Below are 23,148 nucleotides of genomic sequence, written 5' to 3'. Positions count from 1 at the left end.
TTGAATCGTCAAGCTCGAATATCTGGGAACCGAGGGCCATGCACTTTGACCAGTTCCTACATGGCGAAAGCTTAAATGTGAATTTAGGGCCTGGGGGTGGTAGCAGTGAAGCGGAGCACCTGCAGTCCTGGGAAAAAGGAACATCCTGACAGGACTTTTTTTTTTTTTTTCTAAACTAGTGGCATACATAAAGTGTGTTTGTGCACACTAGTTTATACTTCTAAGTCACAGGCATTACTGTGGTGAGAGTGAGCTGAACAGTTTCCTCAATAGAAAATAACATTTCTGTGGCATCTGGAACATTCCTGTTTCATTTGTTACTCTTCTGTTATTCATAATGTCACCTTTAATTCATCTTCACACCGGATATTGTTGTAGAAAAGCAATACAAGTTAGAGCAATTAATTCTAGCAATAGGAAGGCTGCATCTTGCGAGTGGGAAAGTCTGAGTGTGAAAATGATTTAACCTGAGCGTGGCTCTTTTGCAGTAAAATAAAGCAGGCACAAGAACAGCATATTGAATGAAAGGGAAATCTTTTCCCCTAAGAGCTTATAGCCTAAAAAGATAAATTGGATACACCACAATTAAAAGACAGTAAGTGGAGAATCAATGTTTTAGCCTTAGGACAAATGTCTTCACTAAATTGGGAGTGTTCACTAGCGGTGTATTAGATGCAAATAACCACAGTTGATCGAACCTCTGGAGCTTTTGTGCCACAGTTTCTGTCTTGTAGATCACGATGGCACTTGTCAAATATACTTAACGTCCTGGGGAAAGCTTTGTAAATTGGGGCTAATTATTGAAAGAGACCTTCTCTGGGTTGTGTTTGTGTGGAAATGCTACCTCAGCTGGGTTTCCCACAGCAGGAATTACCGCTTGATAAGCTGCTGCCATTTGATGGTGACTGATCATTCCTGAGGACTTCCTGCTGTAAATATTTGCATTATGTGCTGTCACGTCAGAGCGTGGGCTGCTGAGGAGTGTTTGATAATGAAGCGTTCTGCCTCATTTCCATGTACGTGCTGCAAGCCAGGATTTTATAAGAGCTTGCACGTATGAGCAGCCGTCTCTCTCATTCTTTCCAGAGACTGGATTTAAAATCTCAGCCATGTGTTCTTTTTTACTTTTGTCTTTTTCTGTGATAGGTGAGTTTTAAAATTGTCTGTGTTTCTGGGGCATCACTATATTTAATAAATCTAACAGTCTATTTTAAAAATTTAAGAATAATTATAATTTAAGAAATGGAAGATAAAGAGGTAGCAGCTTACAAGAAACTTGTGGCTACTGCAGTGATCAGCAGTTAAGGTTTAAAAAAAAAAAAGCTTATAGAAAACACAAAATCAGGCTGCTGCAATTAATCACAGCAAAGAATGCAAGCCAGGTACATGTTTAACAAGTGTGAGTGGTGTACTTTGAAAGGCTCAGCATTTCTGGGAAGGGAAGCATCATTTCTCTGGAAGCTGTGGTTCTGCTTAGGTGACTAAGTATTTGTCAGAACTGAGCAAGAGGATCCCCTTTGCTTATCCTGAGATGTGAAGAAGCCAGAGCTCCCTCAACTTGCAGCTCCCTTGGAATACAAGATAAGGAGCAGCACTGTAATGCCACCTGTATTCAACCTGTTCCTGTATACGTCTCCTCCTATTTTGATTTCCTGCAAAGGAGATAGAGTCAGTCAGGTATGAAAAAGTCAAGGCAAAGCAACAGGGAAAATGACAGGAACTGGAAATACTCACTTGGACAGATGGAAGCATAGATTACAGAAGTGAAAAACAAAGTGCTCTCTGCCAAGGTAGTCCCTTTCCAACATAGAAGAGGATCTAAGAGAATATATATGCTAAGAAACAATTGTAGGAGACTGTATTCTACTGATTAGCCATTTGAGGTGAATGATTCTGAGACAAGTAGCTGCTCCATAAACTGTGGGAGGAAGGTGGTCTGTGTAGGCTTCTGATCTATTGGAAATATCTGCACATTTTTTGTTTTCTTCTGATACGATATTATTTTCACAGTACTTGCAATGCTGTCTACATCCCACCTACCTTATGTACTCGTACTCTGCCACTGTTGTAGGCTAACATGAAGTAATATAACACAAGGACATAAGTCTTTGGATTTAAAGAAACTATTAAATTCGACTGTGAAATTACTTCAGCATTTTAACACAAAGCTCTGTATATCATTGGTTTTCTGTAAGTATGCAACGAGAAGTTTGGTCACTTCTATACAAATGAATTTTATTGCGTCTGGAGTTAAGTAGCTCTAATGGCTCACTGTAAGCTCAGTGGAGGTAAAAGAAGTGTAGTAGTACTTCTTAGAGGGGAATTGGCAATAATTTTAGTATATGCATAAGAAATATTAGCACTTTCATGTTAGGCAACCCTAAGTGCATGCATTTTCTGCTTGTCTTGAAGTGTTCTAGAGAGCTGGAGTTAAAAGAGGGCAAAGAAAGGATTAGGAGCAATACAGAAAGATTTTCATTAGTAGTCTATTGTTTTTAACACTTCATATTGTAGTATCACCTAAGCCCCAAACTGTGATTGGGCTCTAGGGCACTGTGCACTGAATAGATATGCTAGCCATTACACGAGCATTTGGAGAGCAGATTTTCCAGGCAGAATTTGCCCCCACTAGCTACAAGATACAAGGGAATTCTTTTTAGTGTGAAAACGACCCTCAGCACATTTGTTACAGCTTAAAAATGCCATGAATTCATTTCTTCACTTCCGTTTTCCTTCATTATAAGACCATGGTAGTGTTTTACAGCCTGATTTGGCAATATGCAGTAATGTTCAAACGTACTTACTCACATGAGCAGCCTTCTAATAGTTGCACAGTTGAGCCCTTAGTTCAGTGTAATTACACTTTTGGTTATGCTTTTCTATATCCTAATTAGCACTGATTCAAAGAATTTGAAGCTTAATGACATATCCAAATTATTTCTTATTGCCACCTCAGTAACACAGGCACTTTTTTCAGAATCCAGAGACATAAAGACCATTGTATTTACACTGCAATTACCCTGACATGGAGCGAGTGGTCCATTTGTATGAATTAGTGGAGTCAGAAAGCGTAACCTGGGTTTAATTGGTCTCTAACTGCAGCGTAACTATAGTCACTGTGTTATAAATAATAACCTTTTCCTTCCTTTTATTTCCTCTCCTCAGAGTTTAAATTGGGATGGTTGGCAAGAGATTTTCTTCAGATATTAAGAAAAACTCATTTGCACTAAGGCCTCTTCTGAGTACTGTTCAATAACGCTGGCTTTTATGGTCCTGATGCAGTAAAGGTGTGGAGCATGTGCTGAAACTCCATTGCTTTTACTGGAAAAGTTTAAGGATTTTCTTCCAAATTGGCAGAATTTTTCAAAATAGAGCAGAATTAGCAAGTAGAATCACTTCAAACTGCATTTTCATTACGACATTTCAGATATGTCAATAGCTGAAGTGACAAGTGATAAGTGATGCAATTCTGTGTGCCTTGTGGCTTTTTTCCCCTCTCTTGATACTGACTTTTTCAGCTCAATGTGCTTTGAACCACTATCACCACCAGTTTATGTCATCAAAAAAGACTCCACTTACAAGATGTATGCGCTCAGATTTTGTTACCTAACAAGCACAAATTGAGCAGGGGAAATACAAACAATGATATTATTTGTGAGCATCAGCACTGATTTCCCGAGCAGTAACCTGTAACTCACAACGTACAAGTATGTTCTTTCTTATTGTTCCATCTCTGCTTTTCAGCATGCAGCTGTCTGCATATTTAAAAGTCCATTAATTTTGTGTTCTTCCTAAATTCCTGATCCCTCCGTATGAAAGATGAGGTAAAGCGTTTTGAAGGGATGGAGTTTCAAATATAAGCACCAAATACAAGTTTAGGTTTGGTGCCAAAAATCAGAACTGATTTGAAAGACACAAGAAGTGGGCCCAAAACACCACTCAGTGCTTTTTCTGCACTAAATCACCTGCATATTGCAGATGCATCTCCAAGGACTGCGCATCTAGGAGAGAAGAGGGGAAAATGCCATGTGTGTGGGGTGAGTATGATGCAGGGCAGTGGATCGACATGTCTCCCGCACAGCGCTTCTCTTGAATGTCCTGCTTGTCACCGAGGGTGCTCAGCACGGTGGCCCTGCAGCTTTGAAACGGGGGACTCTGAGCACTGTGACAAGTAGCGACTTTGCATGTGTCGCTGGTGCGTTGAAAGCCAGTGCCCTTCTGCAACCTGTGGTGAAGCCAGGTGATATTCTAAACAATGAAAATAACTAGTCATATATATCAAATATTTCCCGGGCAGGGTATCAGACTATACAGAGAGGACAGTTGGGGTACCTGCACTGTACAGCGCACTGATGTGTAACATGACTGATTAGAAGTGGAAGCTGCAGAGGTACTGACATTGTCCTCATCCTTTAGTCCTCTTTTACCAATGCAAGCACGTTTGAGCACCTGGTAACTTCAAAATCTATTTTATTTTGTACATCATGCACTGCCACAGGCTTAGCTACGATGGATTTAAACAGGGAAGAGAGCTGGTATCTGTTAAGTTATTAAGCAAAATAATTCTTTCAGCATTCGTTTATTGAACTTTTTCCTATTGTGCTGCCATGAATGTGCAGTTGTGCAGTCAGAAAAACAGAGTAGGGGCACAACAAAAGGCAGGGCTAAGGCCACCATATCTCCTGTTAAAATGTTGTCACCTTCTTGCCCTCTCATGGACTCTAATTAAGCAGCAGCTGCTGAGCCATCCCTAGGTATCTCTGGCCAAAGCATACTCTTCGTTTGCAGATCAGCTGCACCAATTTTGGGCTTCTCCCTGTTGCCCTTGTTTCCTTGCACAGGTTTCAAAGAAAACACTTGGGTCAACTTAACCTTACAGGGCATCTGATCCTGTATGAACTTCTTAATGTAGATTTAGAGTGGTTTAATTAGCAGACTTGCAGTGCAGCACAGAGTTGAAGTGAAGAAATTAAAAGCATGACAGATGGGGAACTGGAGTGATTTTATTTCAGCAGCACCAAGAAGATCATTACACAAGCCATTTATTTGTTAATGGGTTCAATACATGTCTGGTGTTTCCCAGCCACTTGCTTCCCGAATGTCTCTTGTTATGGTCACATAATAGCCGTACTAATCGTCTGCACATCATATTACTCCCTTCTGTAGTTTAGTAAATTATGGAAAGATCAGTGACTATTCAGTACACTGCACTAGTGTAATCATCTCTGTGCTGGTATATAGTGCTGGAGATATCTCGTTCCACGACATCCGTGCTTCGCAAACACAGTGTAAAACTGTTGACTTTGGTACAGTTGCTTCTGTCTTACACCAGCGTAATAGGTTCTGCTTTGGCCTTTTAAATAGAGTTTGAAATGGGAAAAAAAAAGGAACAGGAATGCTGCATGGATGAATCTTCTCCAACATCCAGCTAGTCCAACACCTGGGACCACGGAAGTTACAAGGATCCTGCAGTACGTGGGCATGAAATCCTCTCGGTCAAATTGCATATGTCTGCAATACTGATGGATAAAGCACAGAGTGGAAAGGACCAGGGTTTGGTTTGCTGGCCTCCACTATGTCTCCAGGACCCCTTGTATACATCATGAGTTCACTGGCCGTGATGTTTTCACTGATTGCCCATTCCAGGTGAGGATAGGCACAGTGGGCTAGCTGTTGCAAAAATGTGTGTCCAAAACATTGCAAATGGGGTGCTTTGCTTGATGACTGGAAGTCATAGGATCAGGGAAATAATTTGGGGCTCGTAAGTTGTGCGCTCTGGTATGTATCGCAAGACACCACGTAACGATGCAAGTCAAATCTTCACCAAAAAACAAGTCCCATGCAATAAATCAGAAATGTAGACAGACCTAGTGAGCAGCTGCTTAGGTCATGGTTTAGCATCCTATTTGACTTTCTGTTACCATATGTTATATAGCCATCCATTACTTTTTTTTTTTTGGTCTTGTTAAATTCTTGGTGTTCTGTGTCCATGTAGTAATAAATTTTGCTCTCTAATTAGACCATGCAAGAACAAAAAATATGCTTTTCTCAATTTTTAAATTGCTATTGTTCAATTTCATTGCCTTTTCTGTTCCAGGATTAGTGGATGTGAAGATTAGACTTCCCTTCTCCGTATCAGTTAGCATGGCATATAGTTTTACCATTTCTGCTTTTTCTCATGATTTTCTAAGGTGCTTTAGAAGCATGTAAACACATCAGGGGATGCATGATACTGATCAGAGTCTCATTACACAGTTTTTAATACAAAATGAAATTCTTCTTGAATGCGTAAACAAGTATTTCAGGAACTCTGATATCCTCTGGCACTCATGAGTTGAGGAAGTTCTTTGTATGTTTATTTAACAATATAAGAGAGGGAATTTTGCATGTGGATAGTAACCACGCGGTCACATGGTTTTGTGTAGAATTGCAACTGAGGTAGAAGACTTTTGATGTAGGAATGGTGTTAATCAGCTAAGAAATCTGAAACAATGGGGTTGAAATGTACCAGTTGCTGTATGTGTTGGACTCCATGACCCAGAAATTAACTTCTAGCCTAGTGTTTCTGGGAGAGCATTGCATTTTCATCAAGATAAGGAGTCTGTGTTCTGGTGGTCCTTAAAATCATACTGATACTTTTTCAAGAATAATTGAGTTAATGCATGAATTCTAATTGTTCAAATTCTAATTTGGGTAATTATGTTCCATCTTTAGTACATGCCATTTCAAATTAGTTCAGTTTGTGTTTTTTTCATGTCTTGCTGTGCTTTGTTCCTTTGTACTGCTGTTGGTCGTCGTTATGTTTTATCACAGATGGGGCTGTCAGTATCTTCTCTCTCAGGTATATGTTAAGAATTAACGTTTTTTGAAGGGGTTAGAAATTCTAAAGTAAAAGTTGTTGTCATAGTCCTTAATCTGATGTTAATTCCTATTAGCTGATGAGACAAAGCAGACTACTTAAGTGCAAGTCTTAGCCATGCTGAAGAACACAGGTTCCTGACTGATGTGTCCGTCCAGGAAAATAAGTATACTGAGCCATAGTCATTTGGTTAGAATAAAGAAGAAATGACTCATGTTGAGGAAGAAATGCAAATGTTAGCTGAGAGACAACTGTTTGTGTGGATAAGCCTTCCAAAGAAGTTGAATAAATTTTAAAGGGTGTACAGGGAAAAACATGAACTCAGTGCTTATTCAAAGCAGTTGAGTAAAATCCCAGATGACTCTCTAGAGCGTACAAAGAACAAGACAAAGAAGGCAGATGGAGCTGGGACAGTGAAGAAATTTGTTCTGTGAAACTCTTGTGATACGTCTGTGATGATATGAAAATGGGACATCAGGAAAACTTGGGAAATTAGGCAGAATTAGCAGCTGCTGGGTTTCGTTTAAAATATCTGTGATGTTTGTAAGAGATTAATGATTTTATAAACAATGTTAAGATGTCAGAGGTTCACCTCATCTCTTGAAGATGGTGATTAGCGTACTTGTATCTGCTGCTGGGTCTCAGACGTGCTGCCAAGTGAAAAAGGAAGAGATGCTTAAAAAGATGTTGCTACGACTTTTAAGTCCATTGGTATAGATCATGGCAATCTGAAAGCCAGATCCCCTGAAGCCATTAGAGATCTTCCTGCTGATTCATCGGGTCTTTATCTCAAAGCCTAGATAAACTATTGCACAAATATATGCTAGATATGATTTGCTTGTCATTTACATTGTGTTCCTTTGTGTGGCTATTTTAAATTACTTATTTTGCTGTAAGGCAAGACACTTCAGGCAGTTGCTTTGGAGTATGATTCAAACCATTTGGAAGAGTTAAGTAAAAATAGATTTATTATTATTATTATTATTATTTTCAGAAAAGAACAAGGAGATTCTGTCTGTCTGGGGAGTATTAATACACTGACCAACCTGCCCTCTGCTCTGTGTTACAAATGTAGGTGTAGCCTGTAGGTTTACAGATGTGAGAGAAATACTTAGGACACACAAATGATAAATAAACTGAATATATCAATGGTGAAATTGCCATGCAAAAGCAAAGTATAATTTTACAAGGCGTCAATGTGCAGTTGAGAAGACTGAGAAATTCTCGGGTAGGTAGTACAGATTATAAGGTCTCTGAACACTCACAAATGAAACAGAAGTTTTAGTGGGATCACATACAACTAGGGTAAATGGTGCTTCATTCCCTGTGACCAGCTGGAAAAGTGATGCAGGGAGAAGAAAACAGGCACGTTCTCTTCTCATGTACACACATCCGTATCTTTCATATCCACATACAAGCCAAGGTATGAACTTAGGTTGAGGTGTGCAACTGCTTGCCCAGCCTCTCTTTCAACAGCTTTCAGCAACTGGCATCCCCCTAATGTGGCTCTTCTCAAGTACTGGGAGGATTTCTTTGCCTCAAAAAGGCAGCCAGCCAAACAGCTAGACGTACAGAGGGAAAGAGGTCGTTAAACTTGCCAAAGCCAGATCTGAGGCCTGTGCTGACCCTCACTGAGTGCAATCTTACAATGACGTTTCATCTCTGCTGGAGATGGCATTGACTTTAGTCCTGACAGGATTTTCAATAACCAAGTATTTGCCAGCAGCCAGCGTGAAGGAGAAGAATAACTTATTTTTCTTGAAATCTCTTTCTTTTGTTTCCTCATCTACTTTCCTAAGTCATGGGAAGAAGGGGGAATGGGAGGTAGTTTTGAGAACAGAAGAACATTATTGAAATTTCAAAAAGCGTAACCCTTTATAAAAGTAACCAGTACTAAGAATATGTCCTGAAATAACCCATACCCTCAAATAACCTGTATAAAATCAGCAGGCCTGACTGCAGAGACGAATGTGAGGTGACCTTGCACGTGTTTATAACTTGTGGATTGGTAGGTCATTTTGAATGTTTGTGGCATAATTCACAGGTTGTTTCAGTAGAAATTCTGCAAACAGGTGACAAAGAAGAGCAGGGGGTGACAGAAAGCTAGAAAGTTTTCCAGCAATTAAAGTTGTATATATAAATTCAGTGCCAGCAGATATCTGCCCTTCAAATGTAGTGTGTATGTACGTGGTTCTGTGTGTATGTTCATTTGTATATGGTGGAAGCCCAGTGGTGATTGTCATTCTTCCCACCTAGCTGCTTTTTTGGCCTCTCTTACATTTTCTACTCTTGCTGTTCAGATACGTATTTCCTCCTTCTTCTGCTTATGGCTCAGCTTTTAGTTTCATGTTCTGTCTGAATCTTGAGTATATCTTGTGTGTCCTGCACTTAACTTCTCGCAAACCTCAGGTGATACAAAAATATATCTGTGATGTTATATTAACTGAGGAAAGTTAGTGATCAGACAGCTAAAAAAAGGAAGAAGCATTACAATTTTTATTCATCAAGGGGCAGACTTAAACTTTCCTGGTTATCTTTTAGGTTTATATTTCCTGGTTTCCAAGACCGCCCCCAGCAGATTAATCAGGTCCCGTTCACATAGTTGTGATGACAGAATACAGTTATATAATATTGCATACTTTGCTAAATCATTTTTGCTGTAACTGTTGCTTGTATGAAAGATTAAGAGCAAAAGTAGCTCAAGTGGGGAAATCAGTGTAGGTCAGTGTGTTATATATCAGTATATATGAGGGCTGTCTTTTTTTAAATAGAACTTTGAATCCTTTGTTCATTTTTAATCCTTGTATCTCTTGAGAAACATCTTCCACTTATATTAAATATCAGTCTGGTTTTCCTGGCTAGCTGAGTTCTCAGACAAGAGTATTTCCATATATATTGAAAGCATGCAGTCTCTCCCTTCTTGAAATCTCCAATTAAAAAGTGGGGTTAAACTCTTAGGAAAGTCTGATGGAAAGCATCTGAATTGTTTCTGCACAGCTCCCTTTCTAGCTGCAGGGATCTGTTTTTTATTTACACGGAGGCCCTTTGTACCCTTATGGCAATGCAATAGGGCTTTATGGTAAACGTAAGTCTAAACCACGTTATTAGACTGTATGTTGATATTCTTAGCAAAGGACCACCGACATCGCTCATACTACCTAACTGACCCCAGGAAATTGTTAAAATTGAGTTCAAAAAATATATAACAGACTGTATTATTTCAGGTACCAATGCACTAATGACCTTTCGTCTAGCCAGCTGGGACTGTTCAGTGCCTGTGACTGCAGAGGTGAAGTACTTGAGGGTTTCTAATACCCGTTACCACAGAGCTGATTCAGCTATGCAGGAATACTCAAGGCTAATACCGGAAAAGTCTGGAGGTGCCACTAGCCATCAGGAAACCCTGGTTTTATTAGCAGCCTATTTATTTCTCTCATTGTTCCCCAAAGGGTATAACCTATCCTAGCCAGTAAGCAAGTTTGAAAGATGCTGCTCTCAGGTTCGAGTTCTAGCAATTCTGTGATGGTTGCTGTTGGCTTTTTTTGTTTGTTTTGGTTGGTGTTTTTTGAAATGTATCTGAAAAAGGGGGAGGAAATCTTTATGATATGTGGAAGATCTGGAATTTTAGAAATTAAGTGCTTTCTTTCTTCATAGCCTCTTCCACTACGCTTTCTTTTCCACTCTTCTTCTGTAGAGCCTTGCCTTTTCTCTTTTCCCCTTTTGTCACTTTTTCTTTCCTTTTCTCTTTCACTCCTTTCACATTTTTGCTGGCTGCTTCTGTTCTGAAGATCACCTTGATTAGGAGATCCAGGCTGCCTGAAAAGCGTGCTGTGCTCTGGCCCAGAGCAGCCTTCAGGACCACTTGGCTGCCTCTCAGACAGCTGGCTGATGGCAGCCACTGTGTGACCCTCGAGGAGGGGTGGACTAAGCTACCAGGCACAGCCAGGGATTTGAGATCGACTTTGCTGTGACGGTGAGCCAGGGCTGTGCCTGAGGCTCAGCTTGCAAGTCCACTGGTTTTGCAGCTGCCTCCCCACATGATGCAGCAGCGCCCCGGGAGTCTTTGTGCTTTTTGGAGCTGCTACCACTGAGAGGATGCTCAAGTTTTACAAGTTTATTATTCAGTTGTGCTTTTGAGAGCGAGGAGCGGAGTGGAGGGGCTGCCAAGTGTTTGTCTCGTGGTGTCCTCACTTTCTACTGTGAGTGATGCATCATTGACAGGGTGGACAGCACAGACTGCTTCAGTGCCATGCAGCTCAGGGATATGTAATGCTGCTGCAGCAGGAGAACATAAAATATGAATGCGACAAAGCCAGTGGGTCTTACCACTTGCAGAAGGGGCAGCTCTGGCTTCCAGATTCAGCAGTCATGCTTTGTGCTTTGCTCCAGACTGTAGCACAGACCACCCCCAGATGGCAGGCAAAGAGCCATGTCTTTTGTTCACCTTCTTTCACCTGGTTTTGGGGGGCATGGCCCAAGGAGGTGACCTGGCTCAGACCTACTTCCATGTAGCCCAAAGATTTGGACACTGGCCAAGAAAGTTTTGCTCTGCAGGAGAGAGGAGAAGAGCACAGTGGGAGCTGCTGTAAAGGCCCATGGGGCCCGATGGCAGAGCCCCAGCCTCTGCTCACTATAGCTTGAAGCCACAGCAGCCAAGCTCTGCGCTCCTCTCTGTCTCCATTGCTGCACATACAGCTGCAGGCAAGCAAGCGTCGGGGCTGCCTCTGTAGGGCAAAAGGAAAGAGGGCAGGAACATGCCTGGTGGGGATGAGAGGGGAGATGTTTCACACAGAAGATACCTGCTCTCATCTCAGCGTGGTCGGCCAGGGGAGGGATCTAGGTGGGCGACAGGGATTTTGTGTGGAGATGGGAGCCACGTCTCGTGCATTATGAGTCCCGTTCCTCCCCGCTAGATGAGGACCATGTGGGTGGTGTGTGTAGCATGAGGTATTGTTGTGGTTTAACCCAGCAGGCAGCTCAGCACCACGCAGCCGTTTGCTCACTCCCCTCCACCCCCAGTGAAACTGGGGAGAGAATTGAAAAGAAAAATGCAAGAATATGTGGGTTGAGATAAGGACAGTTTAATAAGAAAGAAAAAAGGTAAGATAGAGGAGAGGAGAGCAGAGGAGAGGAAAAAGGAAAGAATAAACAAAGCAAGTGATACACAATGCAATTGCTCACCACCCGCTGATTGATGCCCAGCCAGGCCCTGAGCAGCAGCCCCCCGGCCAAATCTCTCCCATTTTTATTGCTCAGCATGACACCACAAGGTATGGGACATCCCTTTGGTCATTTTAGGTCAGCTGTCCTGGTTCTGTTCCCTCCCAGCTCCTGCTGCACCCCCAGCCTTCTTGCTGGCGGGGCAGCATGAGAAGCCGAAAAGTCCTTGGCTTAGTGTGAACACTGCTCTGCAACAACTGAAACAGCATGTTACCGACATTATTTCCATCCCAAATCCAAAACCATACCATACCACGGAACCATACCTCCTACTAGGAAGAAAATTAACTCTATCCCAGGCAAAACCAGGACAGGTACGAACCTCTGCATTGCCTTGATCTGTTACACGAGAGCAATTTCCCATGACTGATAGAAGTGTTTGAGACAGATTCTGCGCTGATCTCCATCAAAACTGACACACGCACCAAAAGCCACCTCTCTTGCTGTTAAGATGTGATTTATTTATTAACATCTACAAGAATTATATCATTATACAGACTAATGATAATATTATACACACTGATGTTATACACGCTAATGACTTCTCTGTGGTGACAGCACTCCTGCATTTAGCTGACATCGTTTCCCCCCTCCTGTCATATTTAATGACTTCACATTCAGAAGTCTTTTGCATCCAGCATGCAGCAGGCCAAATCCTTTGTGAAGCCATGATACCCAAATTGCTGTAGTGAGCTCAGCTGTTATCAGAGACTGGATTTTGTAAACATTGCTTCCCCTAAAAATCTTTGGCATACCTTAAGTTTGCCATAAAACCCTACCACAGTCATTTTCAGGATGAGCTTGGCCCCTATTTTCTTTATCTTTCAGATTAGTCGTTGACATTACGTATGAGGAGTGGCAGAGAGAGAGGTGGATTTGTGCAGTCTTAAGAGGAGAAGCCTTAAGCGGAATATTAGTGATGCCCTTAACTACGCAGTGGGAGGGTGTAGGGCAGAAGGAGGCTCGCTCTTCTCACAGAGCATGGTGAAATCACAGCGGGCAGCAGACACAAGTTGCAACAAGGGCAATTCAGGTTAGACTTCAGGAACTTTTGGGGATTTGCCCAGGGATCTTGTCATTTGTCTTTCCTTGGAGATACTCAGAATTCAACAGGACAGGGCCCCGAGTCACCTACTCAGAATTGGTCCTGCTTTCACTGAAGGGTTGGACCAGGTGACTTCAGGAGATCCCTTCCAACACCAGTCATTCTCTGACAGTTCGATTACAATCAGTATTTCCACAAGCACTCTTCACTGGATAAAACTGTTGGCTTTTTAAAACCCGCTGCTGTAGATAGCCACAAACTAAGGAAAACAAAGCAGTGGGTGCTCAGCTGCAGCAGCCAAATAGGAAAACAAAGGCAATTAAAATAAAAATTAAAAAAAAATAGACCGTGGGTTTACTGAGATAGGATAAGCAGTTTCTGCTGGTTCTGATGTATCTCCCAAAAGATACACAGAAGAAACACTGAGCATGAATGTGGCTGCATTAACTACCAGACTGTAGATACTGTCTCTTAGGACTTTTTTTTTTCTTCTCAGCTTTACAGTTTCTGTGCTAGCATGACTAGGAAACTGCCCTGTGGAGTGCAAATGTTTTATTAGTAATTCAGCAAGATTAAGGGACCTTTGAAGGAGCAGAGATATTTCCCTATTTATTAAAGCAGACTATAAATCTCTGCAGTCACTTCAGTTCTGCCAAAAGTAGGATCCAAGGTTGAAAGTAAAGGGTCTGTAACTCACTTCTCAAAATAATGCTACTTGTAGGGAATTGATATTCGGGGCATTCATTTAGAAGAATGGGCATTGTTCACTGCCTTGCTGCTTCTTTTATGGTGCGAAGGGTCATTGACCAGATTCCCTCACCCAGACTCTCTGACAGCAAGATGAATGCTTTGAGCCCTTCCTCAAATACAGCTTAGCTGAGTGATCCGGTTGTCCCACGCGTGTCAGCATTATTCATCTATGTACTTGTCCCAGACAAGCTGCATTAGAAGAGCGAGGAGTTTCTAAAGCCTCTAATAACTGCTGTCTAACACAGTTCACTGCCTTCCGAAGACATCATCGACGTGTTGCATTTTAGGGTATTTCTACCATATTCGCCCTACATTTTGATCCCCCTGCTTGTTCTGTAGTTCAAAGAGAAAAGGCATTAGTGGCAATTTTTTAGTCCTCAGTGCAAACAGGACATGTTCTTGAGAAGATTGAATTTAGAGTCTACAGGGGCAAATTTTGTGCAGAACTGCAGGATCCGAACAGTGCCCCCTGGGCCTGTCTTACCTATCAATGATGCTGCTGCCAATTATTTCCGTGGTGTAGGGGTTTGCTTAGCTGCTCCCGAGAGGCTGTTATTTACACACAGCTCTTTGCTGTGAGAGTGCTTAAGCACATTAATACTCTGTGTACAGACCTGTCAGGTTTACAGGCATGATCCTGTCCTGCATTAGGCAGCTGCTTGATGTTAATCTGATCTTAAACCTATATTTCCTTAGTGGTTTTTTTTGTTTGTTTGTTTTTGTGGATAATGGTAGCTCTTGGGAGCACAGAGTTGGTTAGCAACTGCAGAGAGCCTTCTCAGTTGACTGCACCAGAGGCGAGGGCAGTGGGAAAGAAGAGCCTTTTGTGTCTGTAAAAGTGTGTTTTGCACATTGAGGTGTAAACTACTGCCATCCTTTGGACTGCTTTCAACTTGCTGAGGGACATGTTAGTGCTTAAAGGCCCACTGATGTCAAATATCATGCAGCATCAGAGCTGCAATGAGTCCTTGGTGAGGTATCCTGCAGAAAGCAGTCCTCCTAAGAAGTTTGCTACATGTCAAGAAAAATGACTGTCTCTTAGATGTAACCCGGCATTCAACTCATAAAACACAAATTAAACACTAACACAAATGTAGGCACAACTGTTATATTTAAGTTATATTTAAGTATCTGAAAATCTAGGAATTTATTTAAATGAAGTTTCCAAAGAACATAGGAAGATCAAAATCTCTAATCAAAGCTTTTCCTCTGCTGCCAAAGGATAGCTGAAGTTTATCAGGCAGAACTGTTGAAACAATGAAAAAGCTGAATCTAATAAAATTTTGGAAGAAAAACGTGTTGGACTCTGGGGGAGATACTGATTTGTTGCCTCAGTCCTTGCTTTTGTTTTAATTGAAAGTGGTTACTCATAACATCCCTCTTCTATTTTGTCATTATTCTAAACCAGCGTTCTACCCACACAGGGTAGGCTGGGAAACAGCAAATACCTTCATGCCAGCATGGAGACCTGGTATACTTAGTGCATGCTGTCACTGAATGTTCACTTGTCATAAACCTATTGGTAGTTGCCTTCTAGAGGACTTTACTGATAGTACCGAACAGCACTTTTGTTCTATAATATTAGTTTGGTTTCCAGGGTTCATGATCTAGAATCTGCTGAGAGTTCATTACACTTTCAATGGAAAAAAAATGCTAATTTCTGTAAGGGCTTCTAGGAGAGAAGCTTTTAGGAGTGAAACACTTCTGTCTCCTGGAGAAAAAAAAATCGAAATAAGCACTGCTGCAAGAGGAGGCAAAAGGAGCCTTCTGCATTCAGAAGGCAACTGTGACATGCCCATAAAGGCAATTTCTCCCCTTAATCAGGGAACTGCAGTGAGAAAGCACTGTATTACAGGGCTAGAACAGCACTGACCACAACAGAGGGGGAAGACTGTGGCACACGTGTGGTCACAGTCCTTCGGGGATGCAAGTCAGCTGCAGAAAACCCAGCAGGGAGTTAGGCTCTGCTAATCGAGAAACTGGCTGCATGGGATTTGCAGTCACCTGAAAGGAAAATACTGCAGTGCCAGCACAGTGGCTTAACGAGCTAACAGGATAAGTGGAATATATTGCATTCAAGAGCTGGATAATTCTGTTAACAGAGTGAGGGTTGTAGCTGAAGTACTGCCACTAATTAGGGCTGGATTTTCAAAGTGTAGCCTGGGATTATAGCCATAATTCTGTCAGAGACAGCCATGGAGCTTGGATCTCCATTTGCTCCTTTCACAGCCCACCCCATACATCCCAGCCTACCCTGTGTTCCCAAGAGGTGGTAGAAGTCAGGTCATAGAGGGAAAAGAAGCACTTCTACAGTCTGTGGTTATTTAGTCAAGTTTTCTTCCCCAGCTATGCCTTTTTAAAGTCAACACTAGGAGGAAATGGGAGTATTCACCCAGATCAACTGAGAACTATTCCCTCTCTGAAGCGGATGGCACAATGTGAAGCGTGAACTTGGGACGATGCCTTATATTCTTTTACTGTGGAAAGACACTTCACACTTAGGAAATTGTCCTAGTATTAAGAGTTCAGTGAAATCAAGGGGGCAACAATAACAGTCAACAGAGCTAGTTTAGGGGATAATAATTTTTTGAGAAACTCTTCTTGACACCTGTGCCATGTACACGCTGCTTTGTTAAAACAATAGCTCAAAGCTGATTTAAACTGACATCAGCAAAGCAGTGCAGAGTGGAGGCTGGTACCCTGCTCCTACCTCAGTCTGGGGAATTTTGGACCCATCTTATGTCTCAGATGAACTGAAAAATGCAAACAGATGGAAGGAGGCAGAGCGAAGCATCACCTTCTTCTTTTCCTACTGACCATTAAATTCAGGCCAGTAACTTTGCTTATTTTATTTCAAATCTGCAGGCAAATTTGGTGTTCTTGAGAAGCAGAGAACAGGGAACTGGAGCTTGAAGCAAGCGCAGGGCAGGCAGTTACTGACCAGTCTTGTCTTTTCCCCCAGCTCTGCAACGCCATGTCTTTAGCTCTGACACATCTAGCAATATTTTTTTTTTCCTTTTGCTGATGCACAGTTTGGGACCGAGTTTAGGCTATTTTTCACTTGTTATTTGAATCAAGCACAGGTCACCAGCTTTTTTTTTTTTTTTTTTGCAAGGCACTCATCTGCTGATTTTCATCCTCAGGACTGGTGTATACAAACAGAATATACTTAACTGATTTGCTTTTGTAGTTTCTAGGTTTCTTTCATTTTACGTTTCCATCTTCTGTGCGGGTTGAGTAGTGCTGCTGGGAAGCATGAGCCCCTCTGAATACTTTGATGTGTTCTTAGAAGTGTTTTTTTAAAGAGAAACTCTTGCTAATAGGTAGTATGGTCCAGGGTTGAGCTATGAAAATTTGCAGTACCTGAGCATTTAGTCTGCATTAGTGTCACTGCAGTTTCCTCTGTTTTAAATGTAAGAAATACTGGCCTATGTGAGATAATATCAGTTATGGCCATTAAATGTTACCACTGTTTTGAAGCAGAAGCTGCTGCTACCCAAGTGTTTTGGATCTCAGTGAAGAGTACGATTTCTTAAATCAGATGTTTCTTCTGTTTATGGGAAAAGCAAATTTGCTTGGCTTTGTTGAATTCCCTTGTCTGTGCGGTCACAGGGGTCAAAAATGCCCTTCTGGAGCATAAGGTGTGTTACTAAATGATAAGACTAAGACACAGCTGTTTTTCTGTGCTGTGTGTTGGAAAAGAAATGTGTGCTTGTATTTGCTACCTGTGTATGTCTAGATGTGGTAAAAGCATGTAATAAAGTCATATTCTGTTCCATATCAGCAAGACCTTTATCATAATTAAATTGGGCTGCACAACATACAAACATGCTAGAAGTAACTTAGAAAGTGGTGCAGAGCACACTTTACATGTTGCACTATTACAGGTCATTCCACTGCTGGAAAGCAAATTTTCTACTGCAGCAGCAGGCAAGCTTGTTTACAGCTTCTTCTAGACCGGCGTTCACATTGCACACTTTCCAAAAGTATTTGCCTAGATGTAACAGGAAGGCTGAACAGAAGTACCTGAGGTGTACCCTGGAGCCACTTTACTTTCAGGAGCAAGACTGTTGCCCTTGGTACTCCTCCATATATCCAGATAGACCAGTGAAGAGCAAAGTATTTTAGGATATACTTTTAATTAGCTGTCAGAGTCCTTGTTTCTGAGCTTCTGGATAGACAAAGTTTTAGTGATGCACTTGGAATTTTGCCTCAGTAAGAACTGATGGACTGTCATACTGTGGGATTTCTCAAGTTTGTTTTTTTGTTGTTGTTGTGGGGTTTTTTTTCATAACACGTACTATAGCTAAACAGAGGGGGAGTCTCAAGGGCTCCATTTGCCAGTGTGAATCCTGCCTCCTTTCTCATTCAGGGTCACATAAATTCCCTCCAGCATTTGCAGGAACTACTCACAAGGAAAAGCGATGCCAGGAAAACACTATTATTTTTAGTTTTCAGTCATGTCCTTCTGTCTTTTTTCTCTCTACCAAGAAAATGAAAAGCATTTCCAAATGTGGTCCTTTCCCTGGATTCAGCATGTCCTGAGAGGCTTTGATCTGGCCTCACATACCTCCCCACACCTTGCAGAGAGCTTTGACTGCTTTGGTGGTTGCCTTTTGCCTGTGCTTCAGTGGTTGGGAAACTGTGCTAGACCAGAAGTTTATTTCATGGTGTGTTTACTGGAGAATATTGTAAAGGAAGTACTGATGCTTCTTTAATTGCTCGAGTGCACACACTCCTGCCCATGGAAATGACAACCATTCTGATCACAAGCAAGGCACAAGGAGGAAGGTTTGAATCTGGTCAGGAAACCCACGCTCTTCTGAGAGATTCAGGTAGGCTTCAAGTTGCAGCTCAGGTCCCATCTTTTCATGACTACATATGGTAGAAGCATGTAATAAAAGCATATTAATCCTGTTCCGCATCAGGACTTTAAAAATAATTAGGTTTTGCTGCACAGTGTGCAAACATTACATTATAAACAAACAAACAAAAATATTGTAGTAATTCAGACTGAGCTCTTCAAGGGCATAAAAGAGCACCACAGTTATAAGTGGAAAATTACATTTGTTCCTTTCATGCCAAGGTCTTCAGTCTGTAAGATGTCAAGTGATGAGATGAATGTTGTTCTGTCAGCTAACTGTGTTTTCAGTGGCAGTTGAGAAGAGTTTTTTTTTTCCTTCCTGATGACTAAATTCAAAGTTTACTTACAGTGACAACACTCCTAGTGTAATTATATTGGAGCTACTAAAATTAGTCTGGGTTTCTTTCATGATAAATGGCAAGAAAGAGGAATATGACCCATGCACTTTTTCATCCCAGGCATCAACACTTCATAAATCCCAGTCTGTGCGGTTGCCGGTGATTGTTAGTGAGCACACACCCAGCTTTACCCTATCCTATGCATAGTTCACTTAGCCTTTTCTCACTACCAAGGAGAATCTGATACTACGTCAGAATCTGATACTACGTCAGAAAATAGTGAGTCCAAACAGAAACCAACAGCTTTTTTTCTTTTCAAAATATTGGACTTAAATTAGAAGACTTTTCTCATTGTTTCCACTTTGCTGAGATTTTGGCTTGGTCCTGGAAACTTATCTTCAGCTAGACAGCGGGACAAACGTAATGACCTTGTGTGTCAAAAAGTTGAGGGAGAACTCCTTCATGCTCACCTTTCCTTATACTGCAAGCTAAATCATGCCGTGCTGTTGATACAACTTTTCTTCCGCCCCCACTGGTCGCCTTAACTCCCTATGTCAATATTGAAGTAAAACCACTTTCCCAGCCATTGTAATATCCTTCCCTGGGTATGTCCTTACATGATCATTTCTTTTTGAGAGAGGATTTGCATCTGCTCTTGAGTGTGCTTGGGCACATGCCCAGCTCCTGCGACCGCCCTCTCAGGTGAGAAGGTGCAGCATACGTGTTGTGAGAGTGGTGGAGGCCTCGGAGCCAAGCCATTTAGCTGGGCCACTGGAGAAAAGAGACACCAATTTGGGTTAGTAGAGCTTTACAGAACAGGGGTTGGGAGGATTTAGGAAGTGTTACAGCTAGGATCTTGGTTTGAAGCCTTGTTTGTACAATGAAGTCTTTAATGTTGCGTCCGTTCATTTGCATTGTGCCTTGATCCCATGCAGCCTTAGTGCTGTGCATTCCCTTTGTTGGCTAAGCTTCAAAGAAATGTTGTAACATCTTTAAAATCCCTAAGGTTAAGTGCTAGGCATTGTCAAAATGACCATAGCAGTGCATCTCAGAGAGCTACACTGAGATAATCTACAGAGTTCATAATTCAGTTATAGGCAGCAGTGCTGGTATTTCGCCTTGCTTTCGTATTGCCACTTCAGGATGCAGGATGCAGCCAGAAGGAAATGGCCATTTTTAAGGGCTGCAGGGGCTGCACAATGTTTTCTGCAACTTAAAAAGTTACTGAGCTGGCTAAAATGAAGCCTAGAGGCAAAAACCCCCATCAAAGACCTGCAAAGACACAATAGGGTAGGGTGTATGGGGTGTGTGTGGCCAGGTTTTGGTACCAGGGCCTGCCGGGCCGCTCTGTGAGGTGCGGCCAGGGCTGCCCCATGCCGGCTCCAGCGGCCCCACCACAGGGCCCGGCTGAGCCCCTCGGCCACGGGTGGGCTCCTCGGGGAGAGCGGAGCTCAGCAAGGGCCAAACGCTGCCTGGCAGTGAGGAAAGGAGTGCGAGAAGCAGCCCTGCGAGCAGCCAGGGCAGGAGGTGCTCCAGGTGCCCAGCAGAGATTGACCTGACAGCCCCTGGAGAGCCCAGTCTGGAGCAGGGGAGAGGTGTGAGGAGGAAGAGGCGGCACAGAGGAGCTGCTGGGGGTGACCGCAGCCCCCTCTCCCCAGCCCCCTACACCATTCAGGGAACTGGGGGGAGGTAGGAGTCCAGTGGGGTGAGCCTGGCAAGCAAGTGGGGTGGGGTGAAGGTGTTCTGTTTTTTTGTTTGTTTCTCTCCATCCAGCTCTATTCATTTGGGAATAAATTAAATTACTTTTCCTCAAGCTGAGTCTTTCTTGCCTACAATGGTAATCAGTAAGTGATCTGTCTGTCTTGATCTTGGTTTATGGGCTTATCTGACTTATCTTCTCCCTCTGCCATGTTCAGGAGGGGAGAGCAAGAGAGTGGGCATCTGGCAGGTGGCCCAGGTCAACCCACTACATAGGGGAAGAGTTGTTTACAGTGGTGGGTTTTTAAAATGTTTGTGCTATCTGACTTGGTTCTTTTTCTTCATAATTAAAAGCTTAAGCTTTTCTTTTTCACTACTGTAGCAAAACTTGACCTTTTTTTTGATTTTTTTTTTTTTGAGACCTTTTGGTCTTCATTGGGGGAATCGCTATAGGGGAAGCTGTAGGCAGATCCTCCTCAAACCTCTGACTGAATTGGGATCAGGAAAACCAGGATTAGGAGAATTGTGTCAACATTTCAAATCATCAAATCATGAGAACTGTTTTCCATTGAAAGCCAGGGGGAACATTTATTGTCAGTTAGGTAATTTAAAAACGTTACTCTCATACCCAGAAATGCCGTGTCTATAGAGTAAAAAGCAGGAGCACTTCCAGGTCCCAGGTACAGATGTGTACCCCAACCTGATGCCTGCACATTGTTGGGCCCCAGCACGCACCTTGGATATGCCCCATTCTTTAGTCCTATTCCAACCTCCTTGTGCCTTGATTTCCATTGAGAAAACATGAGGCAAGTGGAAATTGAGGGAGCACTACTGAAGGCCCCGTGAGGGGTGAGCACTTAGATGTACAGTGTGAGGAGCACCTGATTCACAAAATAGATGGATCCTGTAGAAGCAAATCTAATTTGTTCTTTTCCCTCAGTACAGCTTGTTTCACTTATAGGGCTGGTTGCCTTACTGTCCTCCTTGTGTAATGCCACGCTTTGACACTGCAGCTTTGGCTATGCTGGGGATGCTTTTGTCCATGCATTACTTTTGTCCATACATTACTGAAGCATTACTGTCCTGATTCAAATTCCCTAATGTAGTTATGGCCCAAAACAGGACCCTTCATAGCAACATATTTTTAAGTTTTGAATGTGCTGGTATTTGCAGGACACCATCAGTTCCATCCCTGTCTGTTCAAAACATAGATCATTAAACTGTCCATACTGATTTGTGGCAGATTTAAGAATCCTGGGGAAATGTTTAAGGGCTGGAAAAAAGTGCACATTTTGCAAATATGCACGTATCTAGGGCAGTTGGCCCAGGCACTGTCCCAGACAAAATCGTGAGAAGACCATAAGTAGTAAGCCTGAAAGGAAAATGTATGATAAATGCCAGTCAATGAAGTAGTATGAAAAACACATCTTGACAAAGAAATGTCATTGTTTCTGCCATTGTTTCACAACTTCAGCTGATAAAGGTTACTGAGTTCTTGTCGCAAAATTCTCAGTGTCACGTATAATACCGATATAAATGTGTACCTTTCCTATCAGCGGTGGCTTTAATAAATAGACTGAAACCTGCATACCTGAGAAGTCCAAAGCTGTAATTACAGCTAGTTAGTTGTGATCCAGCTGGAGTGTTTCTACTTAAATTCGCTTGTAGTGTCACTCTATTCAGTACTCCTTATCCCATTTAAATAGTCTACGAGAAACTAACTGATTATGACAAAAGGTCAAGTACACCAGAGCCCATTTTTCAATGGTGTCTAGATTCACCCCTTGTATTTACAATTCATGTGTCACTTGTGTGTTGACCTGCCAGCTGTGCTTGTTGCTTAATCCCTGCTAGGGCGCTGCTATGCCCCCTTGCTCTGGTTTGAACTCTGTGGGGACAAAGAAGAGCTTGTTTTCTAAGTTAAGCTTGAATACACAATATTTAATATACTGAGCAATGAGTCACAGTTGAGTGGGACTTCAGTTACTGTCTCCTGGCAGAAATTGGAACTTAACTGCATAAATGCTCTTTTTCTTTTTTGCCTGAAAGCCAAACAACAAGACTGGTGAGGAGCTGTGACTTCCTAGGAGCAGAGCAGCACTTGGTTTGGCTCCAGAGTCAGTGGGAGGTAGTCATAGTAGCACCATCGCCCTGCTGAGCTTGGAGCCTGTCTCACGGTAGCATCTCTTCTGCTCTGTTCAGGGAAACAGCAGTGGAAACTGCTGTCCCCCAGCTGATGCAGGTTCTTATTTATGCCCCAGACACTGGCATGAGGGGTTTTTGCTTCCCAGTTCTGATCACAACCAGAAGGCAACCTGGGTCCTAACTTGCCCAACAGCAGCCCACCAATAAACTTGCTGAGCTAATGCTTGAC

At 42.3% G+C, this 23,148-nt stretch overlaps 1 protein-coding gene across 11 annotated transcripts in view; it reads left to right on the top strand.

Annotated features, from left to right (window-relative positions):
- Positions 1-23,148, top strand: part of HECW1 (HECT, C2 and WW domain containing E3 ubiquitin protein ligase 1) — a 263,523-nt gene that overhangs the window by 132,120 nt on the left and 108,255 nt on the right. The window lies entirely within an intron of this gene.

The sequence above is a fragment of the Anser brachyrhynchus genome (assembly GCF_964034855.1).
Source record: "Anser brachyrhynchus genome assembly, chromosome: 2".
Classification (NCBI taxonomy): Eukaryota; Metazoa; Chordata; class Aves; order Anseriformes; family Anatidae; genus Anser; species Anser brachyrhynchus.
Note: the sequence above shows the minus strand (reverse complement) of the source record. Positions and strands in the feature narration are given on the sequence as shown.